The following is a 19,944-nucleotide window of genomic DNA, read 5'->3' as shown; positions in this document are numbered from 1 at the left end:
TAAGGAAAGTTTGTTATATTACGAGATATAATACCAGAGTTATGGCAACTGACAAAACCAGTAAGGACATGAAGAATCTGCAGACCTCATGGAAGGTGAAAAGAGTGCTACTTCACAGAAGAAATGAGGCCCTATAGCATTCCTAGGTATCTTTACTGGGACTAAAAATATCATGAACTGATATTAATTTGGGCACAGGTTTCCAGAGTGGTTTATTTTTTTCCTTTTGTTTAGTTTTTATGTATCTGTAATGCCTGTCTGTACCCTGAACCGAGGGAATTTCATGCTACAGACCTAAACTTACATTGTGCCCTCTGGAATTCACCTTACAGATGTGCTAACATTTCTGTAACATCTGTTCACCCAGAAAAAGCTTTGCGATTTTTGTTTTGCAAAAGAACGAGAGGGATCCTGTACACTATCGACAATATATATAATTCTTTCCCTGGGTAGTCAGTGATTACAGGTGACAGATTGCTACTTCAGGGAGATATTTCATTGAAGGTAATTGTTATATAATTCTTAACTGCATTTTGAAAGAGGGTTTCTTTTTTTACACACTTAAATTTTACCCATTTACAACAGGAGTTCTACAGCAGCTGTTTTTGAACGATTGTATCTATCATAATGTTACCCCAAACTCTTCTGATTTGTTTTAAGGAGCTACAGAAACCTGAACCTATTGGCCGGACCTTCATATCTCCAGCTGTGGCAGGACAAGATTTTGCCACATCTGAGGGTTTATTGACTTTTGAACCTGGACAGAGAAATATGTTCCTGGATGTGACCCTGACTCCAAAGACAGGATCTTTAAACCCATTTCCAAAGCGTTTCCAGGTTGTACTTTCTAATCCCACAGGCGGTGCCAGGGCAGATGACGTGTATGGCATTGCTAACGTCACCATTGTGTCAGATTTGGACTCCTTGCCAGTTTGGGGGCTCATTGATCAACTCCGTCAGCCTCTTGATGACACCATCTTACACAGAGTCCTCCAGAATCTGAATGTCAAAGTGGCTACAGAAACCACAGAAGAGCAGCTTACTGCTGTGATGCATATAATAGATAAGGTAAACCTTTCCTGCTCTTTCTTGAATGACCAATGACTTTAATAAGAGTAAAATGACACACAGGCCTGTGATAAGATCAAGGACAGCATCCACAGCAGGGACCCAGGGATCCAGGGACACAGACAAAGGTAAAAATAGAAGCTGTGAAGTCCCAGTCATGGAAGACGTTTGCCTGTTACAAGTTAGGATGGTGGCCGGCAATCAACAATCACATAGGTTGAAAAGAACAACTGGTATTGATTTTGTGTATGTACCTATAGCACGATGTTCTGTGCTGTGCCACATTTTCCCTTTGGTGCCACGCTTTCACAGAGCTTGTTACGATTTCTTGATTCTCAGGGCATATCTTTGTTGGTTTTAGCCTTGGCACAAGACAGTGAGGCTCAGGGTTCACAGAATCACAGATTCACAGAATGTCAGCGGTTGGAGGGCCCTGGAAAGCTCATCCAGTGCAATCCCCCCATGGAGCAGGAACACCCAGATGAGGTTACACAGGAAGGTGTCCAGGCGGGTTGGAATGTCTGCACAGAAGGAGACTCCACAAGCTCCCTGGGCAGCCTGGGCCAGGCTCTGTCACCCTCACCGGGAACAAGTTTCTTCTCAAATTTAAGCAGAACCTCCAAAACTCCTGTGTTCCAGTTTGTACCCATTACTCCTTGTCCTACCATTGGTTGTCACCGAGAAGAGCCTGGCTCCATCCTCCTGACGCTCCCCCTTTCCATATTGATCCCCATGAATGAGTCACCCCTCAGTGTCCTCTTGTCCAGCTCCAGAGCCCCAGCTCCCTCGGCCTTTCCTCGCACAGGAGATGCTCCACTCCCTTCAGCATCTCGGTGGCTGTGCTGGACTCCCTCCAGCAGTTCCCTGTCCTGCTGGAACTGAGGGGCCACAGCTGGACACAAGATTCCAGGTGTGGTCTCCCCAGGGCAGAGTAGAGGGGCAGGAGAACCTCTCTGACCTACTGACCACCCCCTTCTAACCCACCCCAGATACCATTGGCCTTCCTGGCCGCAATGGCCCAGTGCTGGCTCATGGTCATCCTGCTGTCCCCAGGACCCCCAGGTCCCTTTCCCCTACACCGCTCTCTGATAGGTTGTTCTTATCTTCACATTTGAATACAGTCAACACACCAGCAAGTCCTAGCAGGACCAGCTGGAGTCTTCTGCTGTTGTCTTAACCAGGCCTGCATATTCTTTTCCTTTTTTTTCCCTCTGCATTATCTTTGGCAATCGGGCTGGCAAGTACCTGAGCACTTCAGCATTGCCCTGAGTTCTGTGAAAACCCTGGGACTAGTTTTGTGGCTTCCTGGCTCTTCTGGACTTGTGGAGCAATGCAAAATGGATCTGGAAAGTGTTTAAATGTGGAGCTGGAAAATGTTTAAATACCTAGACACAAAACAGTATAAAAATATTCATGAAGAATAATTCATTTGTGACTGTTGCCATTTTGACACAGAAATCATATCAAGAATCCTCAGGGCGCAACGATCTTTGACTTGTGAAGGAATGAAAAGTCCCACATGGTTTCTTTAATAAATCCATATTAGTAAGGATATCTTTGTGTAGTTTTGACATAGACTGCACCTGATGACTTGGCCGCGGTGATCAAGAAATGAAAAATATGCTGAACTTTCAGAATGAACACTGGGATAAATGTTCGTTTTATGAGGAAATGTTACAAGCAGACTTGTGTGCATAAAATGTTCGATTTCTTCTCCTCCCTTTAGGTGACAGATGTTGGTGAGAAACAGTTACTCACTGATAAAAGTAGAAGCCTATTCTATGAGATACTCTGCACCCTGGCTAGCCCGAAGCGCGAGGACACACGAGGATATAGCCTGCTTGCTGCGGTGACCGAGAAATTTGCCTTTTCCCTGTTGACAGGGGTAATGTGTGGGTCACCGGGAGAAAGGTAAGTAACCTTGAATTCAAAATACGTTTTGAAAATACCGGAAAGCTAATACAGTAAAAATGTAAATGATATTCTTTAGAAAAGGGACTTGTTACCTGTATGAAAACGTGTTGCACTCTGTCGGAATCTTACGGAGCTCTAAGAGCTGGTGTCACAAATGCGGGGTAGCTCTGAGAGTAGAAGTCAGGAGATCTGGGATGTATTAAGTCACCATTAGCTTAAATATTGCTTAGAAAAGGATTAATTAATCTTGCTAAGAAAATAACGTAATTATATGATGGAGAGCTATGCTTTAAGATGTAGGTGACAGTAAGTAACCCAAAATTTCTGCTGGCATTCTCTAATTTCTGTGTACATGGTTTTGCTCACTTGAACATTATTTAGAATTGCTTGAAAGCAACTCATAGTTTTTACATGTAGTTTCAAACTCCTAGTTTTTTTCTGCAAGTGCATCATAACCTATGGCCAGGCTAATGGGCAGGGAAAATAGATGACTGCAGAAACAAATGACAGTTTTATGACACAAACACTTTTCAACAGTGGGTTTCTCCCACTGCGAACCTATTAAAAAACTGGTAATTGAATCTAGAATAAAAAAATACCTTTTTTCTTTTTTCCCGTCCGGTGAAAATCAGCATGCTTTAGATTTCTTTCTCAGTTTCTTTTGGAGATGTAACTTTCTGTGACATTGCATAAGTTATAGGGGTTAAGATGCCCATCTCAGCCAAAAGACAGTAAATGGCATAAATAACAGTGCTATCTGGAACAGTGTCCAGAACTTGAAAGTTCAAATTCCTTATTGCAAGTTTTTTGTGTCATCTCTTGGGAATAAGAGCTAGATCATGCATTTTAATGCTTCTCCTTGTTATTGACTCTTCTCTACATCAAGTTATAAAGATGAATATTATGATAACCTGTTTTACCATGGGGTGGTTTTTCTTACAGATCATAGTGAGCAAAATCCAGAGGAGAAATGGAGAAGCCAAGATACATAATAATTCCGCCCCTCCTTTTTTCACAGAACCGGAAGCTGTCTTTTTATTAAATGTAATAAAGCCTAAAATGATGAAGGAATAAAATATTAATTACGCATACATTTTAGAGTAATTATGTGAAGAATAGTGAAAGTTTGGTTCCACTTACCAGCCCTGTTGCTTTTCCTCTTCAACAGAGGTAAAAATAGCCTTGACAGCTGCCCGTACATTGCAATAATGGCTCACAACTGGTTTCCTCAGCAAATCAACGGACACAGATTTGATGGAAAAGATGGAGATTTTATTCAAGTACCTGAACATTTGTTAAAGGTCTCTGTTGTGTTATCCCCTCTTCAAGAAGAGAGCTGTGAATCTGTACAGTTCACAGAATATAGCAGTCAGCAGTGGTTCCTTACTGGAGACAAAGAGCTTGCCTTGAAGAACAGGGTTTGAAGATAATGCAATTTATTTTTTCAATAAATTAATTTATATATTACTCGAACCATCTTAAATGTCTTTAAAATGATGTGAGCGTTTTAGTGTGTTTGTGATTAAAATGAGCACTGACTGTTGAATTTTAATATTCAGTTTGTGTTTATGTTGTGTGTATTGTTTCAGGTTTTTTCTATGAGTTTGAAGGGTCGGAGTTCATACCCTTTGAAAGATAACAATGTAGTTGTTTATCGGATTTATGCTACAGGAAGTCGGATTGTTCCACAAAAGTCTCTATGTCTCCTCTGGAACCAAGCTGCTGAAAGGCTGTTTTATTAATCTGTTTAGTTTTCCAGTTTCTACCATGTGTATTTGTATAAAATCCCATTAAGTCCAATCAGATCGTCTGCAAGTATGAAATTGATCTATTTCTTATCCATCTTTTTCCCTTAACTTTTCTGGCCTTTGTACCAGCACGTAAAACATTCTGTATAATAAAATGTGTAGTTATTCTAACTTAGAGATTTCGCAGACTTCTACTATTGATTTTTTTTCATTACAGTACTGTTTAGTTTATGTAATGATGTGTTGGGCAATGCTGAGAGGCCATAAATTCCAGAATTGCATCGCTTCATTAATATTAGCGTCTTTTGCACTCTTTACAGTTGTTATCAGACAACATTTCGAGTCCATTCTTACAAAGAATTAAACCTGCGTCTCTGGTATTGCTTCAAGTCACTGAAACAGAATATTCCTTATTTGCTAATATCCAGAATTTTGGCATAACTTTTGACGATGATCTCTGTAGGGCTCTTACTTTTTGACAGAAAAGCCATCTCCTGGTAGTTTTTAATATTGCTGCTGCTAGCTTGACTTGATGTATCCTGCTTTCCATTCTTATTGCTACTCACACCATTGCAAACGATGTGCTAAAGTTTTCTGTGTATTCCCTTCAACGCCCTATTATTTGATTTGCCTATTTCTTTCCTGTTCACACAGTATAAATGAAATTAGAGAGAGTTACGTTCTATATCCTGCGGACAACTAGTTAGTTTAGATATGATTTCATTAGATGGTCTGGATTATATCAGTCTGTCACTGATATAAACTATTCAGGAAGGAGATGCAGCAGAATTTACCTGCATACTCTCCTTTTATCTAGACATTGTATCAGAGAACAAGGTGGTTTCCACTAGAAATGGCTTAGGATGTCACCTGTAGTATCCTTTTCCAAAATTTTCAGCAATACTGAAGGAGAACATGTATTTTAGTTTCAAAACAGCAAACAGCAAGTGTTCTTCAGAATGGGCTAAAGCACTGTGCAAGTTTAAGCAACACACTATTTAAAAATTCAGATGGGACTGTGAATCTTGTGTAAGTTTTAAAATATGGCCACAAAAAAAAATTTCTAGCAGAAAAACAAAGTTCATGACTATATACTTATATTTTTTTAATAATATAATTTTTTAAAAGCTGTTTTAATTTCATGTAAATATGCTATTCTAAAAACTGCACATGAAAGATGTGCAATAGATGAAGATAAACTTATGCAGTAGTTTAGAAAACCTGGTGTTTTCAGAGATACAACAATTTTCAAGCCTGTTTACCGTGTGAATTAGACAAGTCGATTTCCAACTTTGTGAACATTTTGTTTTGCAGCTGGCTATCCGATAGCGGGTTCTGCAAAGTGGTTGATGACACATCAGACTATGTGGAATGCTCTTCTTCTCATACGTCCATTTATGCAGTTTATGCCCAAACAGATAACTTGTCTTCATACAACGAGGCTTTTTTTTTCTTCTGGATTCATCTGCATTTCAGGTCAGTTATGTAAAACAGTTTTCTCATTAATAACCACTGACGAGCAGTAAGACTGATTTTTAACCATTTTAGTAACTGATAACAATCTGTTTATATAGATGGGTATTGGAAGAACGTCAACTAACTTCATGATATTTTAGTTGCCATCTGATCCAATATTTGTACAGTGACAAATTTTGCCACTGAAAAGAAACAAAAGTCCAGCAAAGAAATGTGGTTTTTTTGTGAACCTTTACTTAACCATACAAGAGAGAAATACATCATTCATTTAAGGAAAGAAACTTAAAAATCCAAAATTCACCTGCGTGCGGGATTAAAGTAAATTTTCCTTCTGGCGTTGATCGTCACTGTGCAAGGAGGAACCTCAGAGCAGGGGGGTCACTGAGAAAACCAGCTAAATGACTTCTTAATTTGACCTTAGGGCACTTAAATGAGGTTCTGGGTCTGCTTCTTGTGAGGTTTGTAGCTTCCATACTAGATCATCAGTGCGTGAGTAACAAAAACAGTGCAAGCAGCTAAATCTCTTATTGATCCCCTCAACTAGAAGAAATAAAGACCTGCATACCTTCAGTGTTGGTTTTTTACTGTAGTCATCTGTGTGTCCAGTGGGGTTTGTGACACACACACTGTCCAGGAGAGTTTTGTGACACACACAGAGTCCAATGCTGTTTGTGACTCACATGCTGTCCAATGGGGTTTGTGAACACACACACTATCCAATGGGGTTTGTGACACACACACTGTCCAGGGGTGTTTGTGATACACACAATGTCCAGGGGGGGTTGTGACACACACTGTCCAATGGGGTTTGTGACACACACACTGTCCAATGGGGTTTGTGACACACACACTGTCCAGGGGTGTTTGTGATACACACAATGTCCGGGGGGGGTTGTGACACAAACTGTCCAATGGGGTTTGTGACACACACGCTGTCCAAAGGGCTAAGTGACACACACACTGTCCAGCGGGGTTTGTGACACAGACACTGCCCAAGGGTAGTTCTGACACACACACCGTCCATGGGGGTTTGACACAGACACTGTCCTTTGGGGTTTGTGACACACAGCCTGTCAAATGGGGTTTGTGACACACACACTGTCAAAAGGGGTTTGTGACACACGCTGTCCAATGGGGTTTGTGACACACACGCTGTCCAGAGGGGTTTGTGACACACACGCTGTCTAATCGGGTTTGTGACACACACAATGTCCACTGGTGTTTGTGTCACACACAATGTCCACTGGTGTTTGTGACTCACACATTGTTCAAAGGGGTTTTTGACACACACACTGTCTAATGAGGTTGGTGTCACACACACTGTCCTATGGGATTTGTGACACATACTTTGTCCAATGGGGTTTGTGACACACACGCTGTCCAATGGGGTTGGTGACACACACCCTGTCCAGGAGGGTTTGTGACACACATAGAGTACAATGGTGTTTGTGACACACACACTGTCCAAGGAGGTTTGTGACACACATTGTCCAGTTGGGTTTGTGCCACACACACTGTCCAAGGGTGTTTGTGATACACACACTGTCCAATTGGGTTTGTGCCACACACACTGTCCAAGGGTGTTTGTGATACACACACTGTCAAGGGGGGTTTTGACACACGCTGTCCAACTGGGTTTGTGACACACACGCTGTCCAATGGGGTTTGTGACACACACACTGTGCAACTGGGTTTGTGACACACTCTGTCCAATGGGGTTTGTGACACACACCCTGTCCAGGGGCGTTTGTGACACACACCCTGTCCAGGGGCGTTTGTGACGCATACCTGTAGGTAGTTAGGGTCTGGAGGCCGGAAGATCTCGCGCTGTACAGAAAGATAGTAGCCCCTCCCTAGGTAGGTAGGAGTATGTGAGGCAAGCAGATGGACGTGACGTTGCAAACCTAAGGTATATAACGCTGTGTTACTTGTTAATAAACGCCATTTGCTTTCCACCACAGTGGCGTCTGTGTGCTGATGGACCGAGCGACCTGGGATGTGGTCGCCGTGCTGTCTCTGAACCAGGTCGTCACTGCCCACTGAGAGGCAACAGGAAGGGAAGAGAACAAAGGGACTGAGAAACAAAGCAAAGTTTAGATCAAAATGAAGAGACTGGAAAGGGAAAACATGCAGCAATGAGCTGGAGGAAGAGGAAAAGAGGGCTGAGGAGCAGGAAAGAGGATGAGAAGACCAAGAAAAGGCAGAGCCAGCTGGACAGGGAAGATACAGCGAGAGGGGATGAGGCTGGGAACAGGCAAGGAAGACAGAAAGACAAACAGGACAGAAAGACATCAGGAAGGAAAAGGGGCAGTAATCTGGACAGAGATGGAGAAAGAAGCAGCAGGGAAAGGGCAGACAGGCAGAAAGACAGAGAGGGAGCAGGAGAGAGAAAGAACAATAAGGGTTGGGGCAGGATAGAGATTGGGAAAAAATCCTGGGGTGGGCAGCAAGAGGGAGAGGGAGTGAAAAAGAAGAGGGGCAGGAATAAGCGCAGGGAGCAGGACAGAGGGATACAGCGAGAAATGATGGGGCACGGAGCGGGACAGAGCAACAGACAAGAATGACGACAAAGAGAAACCGGGGATGATGAGAACACAGAGGGGTGGAGACGGAGAGGGAGATACGAGAAACCCTGCACAGAGATTCAGAAGGGTGGGGGAATAGGTGAGGAAGCAGCAGAGGGCCAGAGGGAGAAGAGATGAAGAGGAAGAAGGGCACAGCAGGAAAGAGGAGGGAGCAGGGAGGGACTGGGACACAAAACAGGGTGAAATGTCCCCAAAGGCCCAGGACTCACCGCACTTCCTGCTCTCTGCACTGCCAGGCAAGCTGTGGAGATCAGGCACTTCTGTCTGTGAGAAATGCAGTTGTGATTTGTGCTGAGACGTTTGATGTTTACAGATACAACCAAATGAGGCTCGGGCTCTGAACCTGCAAAAAGGAAAAGGTGGGTAAGTTCTACATAAAAATTTTGAAACTTGTTTATGAGGTTATATTGATAGAGGGAACTAACATTTTCAGGGTTAACCAACCACATAGTAAGGGCCTACTAACGAACTAACACCCAGTGCTGTTTTGCTTATGGTCTAACAAACAAGTGTTTAAGGAATACAATTAAGGAATTGAATTAAACGTTGTTTATCCATAGAAAAAGCCTAAGTTATTTATTTCATTGCTTTACAACAAGTGATTGAATCTGCCATAGAAAAGTTCAACCCCCTCCTCTATAGCAAAGGACAAAAGAAAGTATGGATTTTTGTTGCATCTGATCCATAATGCAAGTACCAATTAAAACGTGTCTGCTGGAGTGGATATCCTGGACACGAACAGGCAGGTTCCTGGTGTTGTGCCCATGGTGATTCATCCACTGTGGCCGTGGGTGTCAGGCCTTGATACAACAGACACAAAACCTTGGGAGAGACGTGATCACAGTAAAACGCTTAAAGATAATGAGCTAGCACACTTGATTTAGTCTTTATTTAAAAATACACACGGCTGCTGTCTTTTTCCAGTTTAGCTACGATGGGCTCCAATATCTCTATTAATTCTAACTACAACACGTGACAAAAATTAAGGGGGGAAAGCTTTGTTTTTACAACGGTAAATACAGTCTAAATCGTAATTTGGGAAACAGATAAAGGGGTGTAGCAGATGAGGCACAGACTCTCTTTAAGATGCAGAGAGACATTTAATACAAACTCAGGTTTGCATTTGAAACATCGCGGACCTCTGTCCTTGATGTACCGATCCTGTATCAATCCCTCTGTCCCTGATGTACCCACCGCGTATCAATCCCTCTGTCCCTCATGTACCCACCGCGTATCAATCCCTCTGTCCCTGATGTACCAATCCCTCTGTCCCTGAGGGTTCATGTCCCACACAGTCCTTGCTGCTTGTGTTGTTCCACCAGCGCTTGTTCTCACACTGTGACTCTTGCAATTTCTCACGGACCTGATGTCACAACCCTGCCACATCTCCCCTTCTTTGTTTAACAATTGCAGCCATAGCAGCGTGTCACTGCACAGCCATTGCACCATTAAAGCTTTTTTCAACCATTCGTTGTGCACAAGAGAAGACACATGGTACACAATCAATAAGTACAGACTCCACATACAAACATTCTAAGCAGCAGGTTAAAGGGCCGTGTTTTGCAATTTTTGTGGCACCCATAACTGTTACAGAATCGCTACTTAATATTCCCTGCATAGTGTTTAACACAGAATAATGAGCTCCCAGTCAACTAAGAATTCTATTTCTCTGTTCTCCAAGTCAGGATCTATATTAATATATTTCTGAGCTGTCGGTTTAAGACGGTGTAAAAACTCAGTGGGAGACTCCTCACAATCCTCTTTAATCTCAGAAGGTTTTGGCATATTTACAGCTTTAGGCGCAGCGTGTCTAATCCCGTATAAAATGCACTGGCGATACCAATGCAGCCTGTGCCCCGATATAAGGATATCAGGATCCCACCCTGGACTGACCGAGGGACAATTTTGATCTCATGTTCTCTGTGTATTCTACACCAATAGCCGTTCTTCAACAAACCTTTTACTGGTTTGCATTTCTTTCCCTGATTATCCTTTTTCAAAACAAATGGATCTGAAGGGGATAAAGACAATGAATATGTAACATTATATATTGTGTAATATGCCTTATGTAATAGGCAATATATGATTTAAAATAGATATCTTACTACATATTACATGCAGCACATTACTATACTACAGATCTCAAAGTATACCCACCTAGACCTGTGAAGCATATTAATATTATTGACAGTGGCCACCATTAATTACAATATTCAATCAGATTCTCCCTGGTTGACGCCCTGTTGAACAGCAAACGATCCTTTTCCAATGTCACAAAACACAGCCTGGGGGGAATTTCTCACGAATCCTCCTGCCGATTGTCCACTACCTACTTCACAATCACAATAACAGACAATTGGTGAACCCTAAGTACTGGACTATAAAATCCCCCAAGACACAGGTAACAACAACAACAAACCACTAAAGCCAGAAACAATTATACAATTGCTAAGGCACAAACAGCAAAATCATTAAAGGTACCTTTATCAAATTGCTGTACCCTCGTTTTTCTCTTTAATTTATTGTTTTCTCATTTTCCTCTTTAATTTTGTATTTCTTTCTTTTTTTAAGTTACCCAGTTTACCAAAATGCGCAGACGCGAATGCGCAGACCCAACGCGCTGGTGTCGCCCACGTCTCGCGCAGGCAGCGTGCCAACGCAACCAGACAATGAAAGTGCCTTATCTCATTGATGGGGTTTTACCCGCGTCCTGAGCTGGTCCGAGGAGCTGTGGTCCCTTCCAGGAACTCCCCGGTGCCGGCACAAGGTCCCAGAGATCCTGGGATCCACGGGAGGTCAGGCAGATTATCCCATCCTCGTCGCCAGAAATGATACCGAAAAGTCGTCAAACAGGCTCTTTAACACTGTTTTGAAAGCGTTAAAAAGCAGGCACTTCTATTACAGCGCGCTGGGGGATCGCTCCTCTAATCGAGTGTGCGTTCCGCTTTCCTCTGGTTTTACAGATCGTGGAACTCCTCAAACAGCAAAACATGCCAACCAATGTTACAGACGTCTCGTGCTCTTTCACCAGCGCGTGCAGCAGCAACGAGAAATCTGGAATGAGCGTCTACAGAAACACGTACGTATTTACCCAATTCAGAACAATGCGTTACATCCGCTGGCCGTACTTCATTGGCAGTAACCCCTCCTGGATTAACACCCTCTGTGGATGGCGCGGGTGCCAACTGTTGGCAATCAGGGCAGGACATAAGAACGCTCCTGGCCTGATCCACTGTCATTTGAAGTTGTCGTTTTAACGCCTTTGCACTCTGGTGAAAGAATTTATGTGATCATTTAGCTTGCTCCAAGGCTTTAGGCACAGTGAGCGGCACAGCTCGTGCATCGGCCCTCCTACTGCCTTCCGCAAGTGGTCCTGGAAGGGCCACTGCGAGAGCGGGTGCGCATTGCATAATACCTATGATGTCTATGATTTATTAGAAACCACAGCATTCTCAATTCAGTCATCAAAAGAGGATTATCCTCTTCCTTAAGAAAAGAAGCTTCCAGGCGGTTAAGTATGCCAGCCGCATAATATGAGCCAGTTACAACATTCAAAGGCTTGTTACAGAACACCTCAAAGCGATCCTAACAGCTGTCAGCTCAAGAACTTGTTTGACTCTTGGTCTCTTTTTCTACCTTGTGTTTGCAGCACTGGGTATCTGAGTTTAGCCATGTAATTACAACTTTATGTGAGCGACCAGAGGCATCAGTAAATAGAGTCTTGTCGCTTACTGGTCGTTGCTGACAGCAGCATGTATTGCGAATTCTCCTTCGTTGTAGGAAGGAATATACCTTCAGGTCTACCCCATATATAGCATATAAACATTCTCTGCCTTTAATTACTGGTTTTGCATACATTTCTTTTATTATCCAAACTGTTTTCATTGGTGTGTGAGCTAGAAAAACCCATACAGCCACAGTCACCTTTCTCCCTCCTTGAGCTCTCCTGACCTGCGGTTCCACCACCGGTGTCTTCTTTCTTGATCCCTCTTGACTGGCAGGTGCGCTCCAACCCTCTTTATCCATCACTCTTCCTCATGGGTTCGCCTCCTTCCTTGCTTTTCCTTTGCATGCTGCTCCCCCTGAAGAGAAACACACAGAGGACTGAGCTACACCAGCCCAAGGGCACTACAGTCAGACAGGGGCTGAGTCCAGGGCTGACACCTCCCCACACCCCACAGCGCGCCCACCTTGCCTTGGCACCAGCCCCTGGCACAGCCCTTCCCCTCAGCTCTGCCCTCCCTGCAGCACAGCTTCCGCACGTGCCCTGCTCAGGCTGGACCCCAATGTCACGGGTTAGAGATGTCACAGCTCAGTACAAGTGCCCACGGTCCTCACCTGCTCTTTGGTACTTGCGGAGGGTCACGTCGCTGTGCCCCAGGGCACTGGCCTGCACGGCCCTGCCCGGCAGCGGGAGCGTCTGGAGCTGCCGGCTGGTTCTCCAGCTTTAGGGTCACCCGCAGCAGCCCGCTCTCCTCAGCTCTGCACACCCAGTCAGTTGCGCCGCCCAGGCAAAGTCAGCTTCACCCTCTGCCCTACACCTCACCTGCAAACAGCCAACTCTTCAGCTGACAACCGTCCAAAACCCACCGACAAACCCTCCAAATCTCAGCCTTTCGCTTTCAACTGCTGCCTCTAGTGCATCTCACAGACAAGCCTCCAAAATCCCCTCATCCTGCAATAATGCTCCAGCACTCATCGCCTGCGGGAACAACCGCCACAATGCCATGCAAACACCAACCAGTTCTGGCACGGAAATATCGCTTTCTCCTCCAGATCCCACCTACACCAACTGCTGACAAACACACGCTGTCCTCACCAAAGCCAAACGCTGCAACAACCAGCGACAACTCAAATGTGCGTGTGCGGCGCAAAACCGCAGGTGTGAGCTAACGCAGAGCTGGGCTTGACAGCTGCACAGTGTGCACCTTGTGGCTTAACGTGGCCAGTCACTGCCATTCCGCCTTCTCCCTGGGAGAAGCACATGAGCACAGGCTGCTTCAAGGCACGATGCGAACGGTTTGGATCTCCGGGTCTCTGAGGGCGAGAGCGATAAATGTGATCTGTGTGTGGCGCAGGAACTTCCCGTCCACTTGCTCCTCCATTCAGTCAGGTGCTGCAAGAGAGGGACAGACAAAGAAACAGTTAGGACCGGATTAACAACCTCGTCATCCCTGTCCCCAAACCCGCAGGCGTCCTAGGAGGCCTGATCTAAGTTTGGCTCTTCTCCCGCTCTTTGCTGGCATACTTCACTGCACAAATTTCTGTCATGAACACTCTCTTAATCAGTCTGATGTGTTCATAGCTCCCAGCCCAGCGTCCGTTCCTCAAGGTACCTCAGCATTTCCCTTTGAAACCAGACCTGAGTGCCATCCCGTCCTGAGCTCCCTCAGCATTGCCCCCTGCAGCCTCCTCGACGCCATCTCCTCCCCGAGCTCCCTCAGCCTTTCCCGCCAAAGCCCCCCCGATGTCACCCCCTCCCTGAGGTCCCTCAGCCTTTCCCGCCAAAGCCCCCCCGATGTCACCCCCTCCCTGAGGTCCCTCAGCCTTTCCCGCCAAAGCCCCCCCGATGTCACCCCCTCCCTGAGGTCCCTCAGCCTTTCCCACCAAAGCCCCGCCAATGTCAACCCCTCCCTGAGGTCCCTCAGCCTTTCCCGCCCAAGCTCCTTCCGCGCCGTCCCGCCCTCAGGCTCCTCCGCCGCTCCCCCCGTTCCCGGCCCCTCCCCGCGACAGCGCCGCCCCCGCCCCTCGCGCCCCCTGGCACCGCCCCCTCCCGCTCGCCTTCCTCCCTCTGCCCTGTGGCACCACGGGCTCTCCCCTCCGCCCCACGGCCCCGCCCGAGCCCCGCGCAGCGCTCAGCCCGGGGCTCCCTTCCCTCACAGCCGCCCGCGTGTTTCCCCCTCGCCCCTTGCTCGGCCCGGCCCGGGGCCGCGCTGTTGCGGCTGCCTGCCCCTCGCCTTCCTCCTGCCCAAACCAGCCCGTCCCTCCCCCTCCAGCCTCCCCCCTCAGCCGGGACCGGGGCGGCCCCGTCCGGTCTCCCCGGTGTCCGCCCGCCCCTCGCTCACCGCCGGCCCCGCCGCTCCTCGCGCGCTCCTCCCGCCGCCGCACTGGCGGCACGCGCTCCTCCGCCCCCGCACTTACGCAGCGTGGCCCCGCCCATCCGTCGCAGGAGCCAATCCCGTCCGCGCCCGCCACCGGGCCCCGCCCCCACCCCCGGCCCGAAGCCGCCGGCGGCCGCAGAGCGGCGCTGTCCGCCCGCAGCGCGGCCCCGTCCGCCCGCAGCGCGGCCCCGGCCCCGGCGGGGCAGCGGCAGCGGGGCCGGGAGCGCTCGGGCTGCGCCTGCCCGGGACGGCCCGGGACCGAGGGCTCCGCCACCTGCCCGGGACGGCCCAGGACCGAGGGCTCCGCCGCTGCAGCCCGTTTCGTGCCGCTTGCACCCCCGGCTTACACGGCTGCAGCCTTCCTGCTGCTTTAGCTCACACATCTTTCTTCCTTCTACCTGCACAGCAGTTCACACTCACAAACGTTCCGTGCTCGTTAGCATAAGAATATCTGCAGAAGAATCTCCAAACATTACAAAGATAGACCACGGACCACAGCTTCCTGAGCTTTCAGGTTAAAGTTCCTGTAGATCCCCATGTTTCAATAAAACAGACACCACCAGTAGAGCTGCTGCCTCTGCCGTCTTTGGTCAGAAAGAAGTGACAACACCAGAAAACACATTGGCAGCCGGTGCTTTGACCAGTGAAGGTGATTAAGTCTGATTAAACCAAACAGCCTGAGGTCTTTAGCAAGCTGCAGATCTGCCAGGCATGCTGAAATGCAAGAGTTTACTTCTGCAATATTCCACAATGGAACAGCCCTTCATCTCAAATCTCATCTCAGAGTTCCAAACCAGTACATTAAAAGCTGTCACTAGGTATTAGAAGATCACTACAAGATCGTATTGCTTTTTGAGTTCAATAAGAATTTTTCAATAAACCAAAACGCAAGCAGTTTCTGCAGTCTGTTGCTCATCCTCCTGTTCATTCCTTAGCACTGCAGCAATCGGTTTTTATACGACGTGTCAAACGCAGAGGCGTTTGAAAAACCCCAAACAAAACTTATTCGAGTCCAGGGACCCCCTCGCTGCCCCCCCTCACCCTGAGCCCCACGATCAGCACTTGGTGTGGGAGAGGAGCACAGCTCGACATGTTGTATCTGGGATGCTGTATCTATTACGCTGTACCTAGGATGCTGTATCTGGGATGCTGTATATGGGATGCTATAGCTGGGATGCTGCATCTGGGATGCTGTAGCTGGGATGCTGTATCTGGGATGGCGTATCTGGGATGTTGTATCCGGGATACTGTATCTAGAATGCTGTATCTAGGATGCCGTATCTAGGATACTGTATCTAGGATGCTGTATTTGGGATGCTGTATCCGGGAAGCTGTATCAGGGATGCTGAATCTGAGATGCTGTATCTGGGATGCACCCGACCAGGTGCCTTTGTATGAACATGAAACAGCCGTCTATACAGAGCTCCCTTGAATCTGTCCGCGTGAGAAATGCAGAACTGGGCAACTTCGTGCAACACGTGGAACCTGGCCAACAAACGGCGCAGCTGTGCACTCACTCCAGCTTAAGCACGAATGGAGCCTGCATCAAGGCACACGCATGTGGACAGACAATCGTTTGTAGACACACACGCTTTCACGCACACGGTCGTCCAAGTACAGGGACGTATCTGCACGTGCCCTCCAAAAGAATATTCTCCTGCAGCCACTTATGCGTGATGCAGTACGCCAACCATCAACGCGCACCTGTTTACTCTCAAGCATGTCAGTACATTTCGCGTACGTCTTTCAGTCCATAGATGGGAGTGGGCGCACTTGCGGATGTGTGCATGTGTGTGGCCAAGCGTTTGCTTAGGCATCAGTGTGTGAAAAGGTAGGTGCTTTTCTCTAGCTGCTTTCGCGTGCACGAGGTGGTGGGTGTGCCTACCTGGGAGCTTGTGGAAAGGTTTCTGCTTGGTTTTCAGTGGGGAATCGTGTGTGTTCACGTGGACAAACAGAAGGCGAAGTAACTAGGTTCCAGCTCAGAAAACGCAAGTTTTCCGATGCGCTCTCTTTCTCTCCTTATATGGATTCCTGTATAGAAACCGCTAAGCCTGGGATCGGCAAGTAAGCTACCACGAAGCATGCCGTACGGAGAAAATACCAACAGATTCTCGTTCACACATTGTTTCTGATACGTGCCTGAAAGCAAATACCTTCGTGCTGGTGTGGCATAAAAGACGGCCGTCAGAATATGTGATTGCGTGCATAGGTGCAATTGCTTCGTTCTACAATCAGTCCTGGTGTGCGGAGCTTTCAGAACTGGCTCTGCGGAGTCGTCTGCGGACATGCCGCTGACGGAACACGCACCCTCGATTGTTAACCAAAATATAGGCAGACGCGTTTTACCGCGTCGTTCAGCATGCAGAGAGCTACGTCTGTTCCGAAGAGACAAGGGAAACGCGTGTGCACGCACAGAAGAAAAACCCCACTAGATGCATTTGTGTGAACGTGAAACAGCCGTCTATACACTCGCAGACACGGGAACGTGCATCAATGCAGTCACACAGCCAACAGCTTTTGAGCACAGCCTCTGCTGGTTTTCGCACTTTTCAGGCACAATCCCGAAAGCCGCGCACAAAGCAGTTCTTTCGCTAAATGTCGTCTAGGGAAGCATTTCTCCGGTCGATCTACCGCTCAGCTTTCTTCTGGCGTTACTGAGAAATGTCAGCGCAGGGAATCCGTCTCTGTCGAGCACACGTCAATCCCTCTAGGGTTTTCCTTTGTTGACTCTGCCTAGATGATTTCCATGCTCTCTCTTCACCGGAGCAGTCGTGGCTGTGCTGTGTTACACACAGGCACAGCCAACGCACACCAAGTGTCCAGAGACACACTCCGTTGAGCTCAACACTAGCACAGATGCACATGTGCGACGAAATCAGCACACAAGTATATGGAGAGAAAGACATGGACTCACACGCGTGTGGAGCGACGGATAGATACAGCAGGCGCCAGGAACACAGACTGACTTACAGGCACACTGTCCTCACACCAACAGGGACCGCTCTGCACCTATCCTAGACGTTGATTATCGAACCAGCCACAATGACTTGCCCCAAACTCCCAGACACTTACAGGCAAGACACAATCTCTCCGACAAGCACACAAGTGTTCGCTCTCAGCTGTAGATCAGGGACAAGCTTGCGCAGTGATGCCCTGTTGCTCTTTCGCGTTAAGGAATGATCTGTTTCGTTTCTCTTGTAGATCGGCTGTTGAGCGCCTCTCCTCGGGCCACTGTGAAGCATTTGCCAAGGGTGAGAAGTAGTTCGGAGCAGCATTCAGTTCTGCCTACGACTGTCTTTGCTCCTTTACTAGCAGAGCTCCCTTGCATCTGTCCGCGGGAGAAATGCAGGACTGGGTAACGTCGTGCAACACGCGGAACCTTGCCAACAAACGGCGCAGCTGTGCCCTCACTCGCGCTTAAGCACGAATGGAGCCTGCATCAATGCACACGCATGTGGACAGACAATCGTTTGTAGACACATATGCTTTCACGCACACGGTCGTCCAAGTACAGGGACGTATCTGCACCTACCCTCCAAAAGAACATTCTCGTGCGGCCACGTATGCGTGATGCAGTACGCCAACCATCAATGCACACCTGTTTACCCTCAAGCATGTCAGCACGTTTCGAGTACGTCTCTCTGTGCATAGATGGGAGTGGGCGTGCTTGCGGATGTGTGCATGTGTATGGCCAGGCGTTTGCTTAAGCATCAGTGTGTGAAAATGTAGGTGCTTTTCTCTAGCTGCGTTTGCGTGCACGAGGTGGTGGGTGCACCTACCTGGGAGCTTGTGGAAAGGTTTCTGCTTGGTTTTCAGTGGGGAATCGTGTGTGTTCACGTGGACAAAAACAATGCGCAGGAACTCGGGTCCAGCTCAGAAAACGCAAGTTTTCCGATGCGCTCTCTTTCTCTCCCTATACCGAGTCGTGTATAGAAGCCGCTAAGCCTGCGATCGGCAAGTAAGCTACCACGAAGCATGCCGTACGGAGAAAATACCAACAGATCCTCGGTCCACACATGGTTTCTGATACGTGCTTGAACTCAAATACCTTCGTGCTGTTGTGACGTAAATGACGTCCGTCAGAATATGTGATTGCGCGCACCTGTGCAATTGCTTGGTTCCACATTCAGTCCTGGTGTGCGGAGCTTTCAGAACTGGCTCTGCGGAGTCGTCTGCGGAAATGTCGCTGACGGAACACGCACCCGCGATTGTTAACCAAAATATAGGCAGACGCGTTTTACCACGTCGTTCAGCATGCAGAGAGCTACGTCTGTTCCGAAGAGACAAGGGAAACGCGTGTGCATGCACAGAAGAAAAACCCGACCAGGTGCCTTTGTGTGAACGTGAAACAGCCGTCTATACACTCGCAGACACGGGAACGTGCATCAATGCAGTCACACAGCCACCAGCTTTTGAGCACAGCCTCTGCTGGTTTTCGCACTTTTCAGGCACAATCCCGAAAGCCGCGCACAAAGCAGTTCATTCGCTAAATGTCGTCTAGGGAAGCATTTCTCCGGTCGATCTACCGCTCAGCTTTCTTCTGGCGTTACTGAGAAATGTCAGCGCAGGGAATCCGTCTCTGTGGAGCACACGTCAATCCCTCTTCGGTTTTCCTTTGTTGACTCTGCCTAGATGATTTCCCTGGTTTTTCTTCGCCGGAACAGTCATGGCTGTGATGCGTTACACACAGGCACAGTAAACGCACATCAATGTCGAGAGACACACTCCGCTGAGCTCAAAACGAGCACAGATGCATATGTTCGACGAAATCAGCACACATGCTTGTGGAGAGAAAGACATGGACTCACACGCGTCTGGAGTGACGAATAGTTACAGCAGGCGCCAGGAACACAGACTGACCTACAGGCACACTGTCCCCACTCCAACAGGGACCTCTCTGCAGCTATCCTAGACGTTGATTATCGAACCAGACACACTGACCTGCGCCAGACTCCCAGACACTTACAGGCAAGACACAATCTCTCCGACAAGCACACAAGTGTTCGCTCTCAGCTGTAGATCAGGGACAAGTTTGCGCAGGGACGTCCTGTT

This window comes from Nesoenas mayeri (assembly GCF_963082525.1).
Source record: "Nesoenas mayeri genome assembly, chromosome: 19".
NCBI lineage: Eukaryota > Metazoa > Chordata > Aves > Columbiformes > Columbidae > Nesoenas > Nesoenas mayeri.
This window is presented reverse-complemented; position numbering follows the sequence as displayed.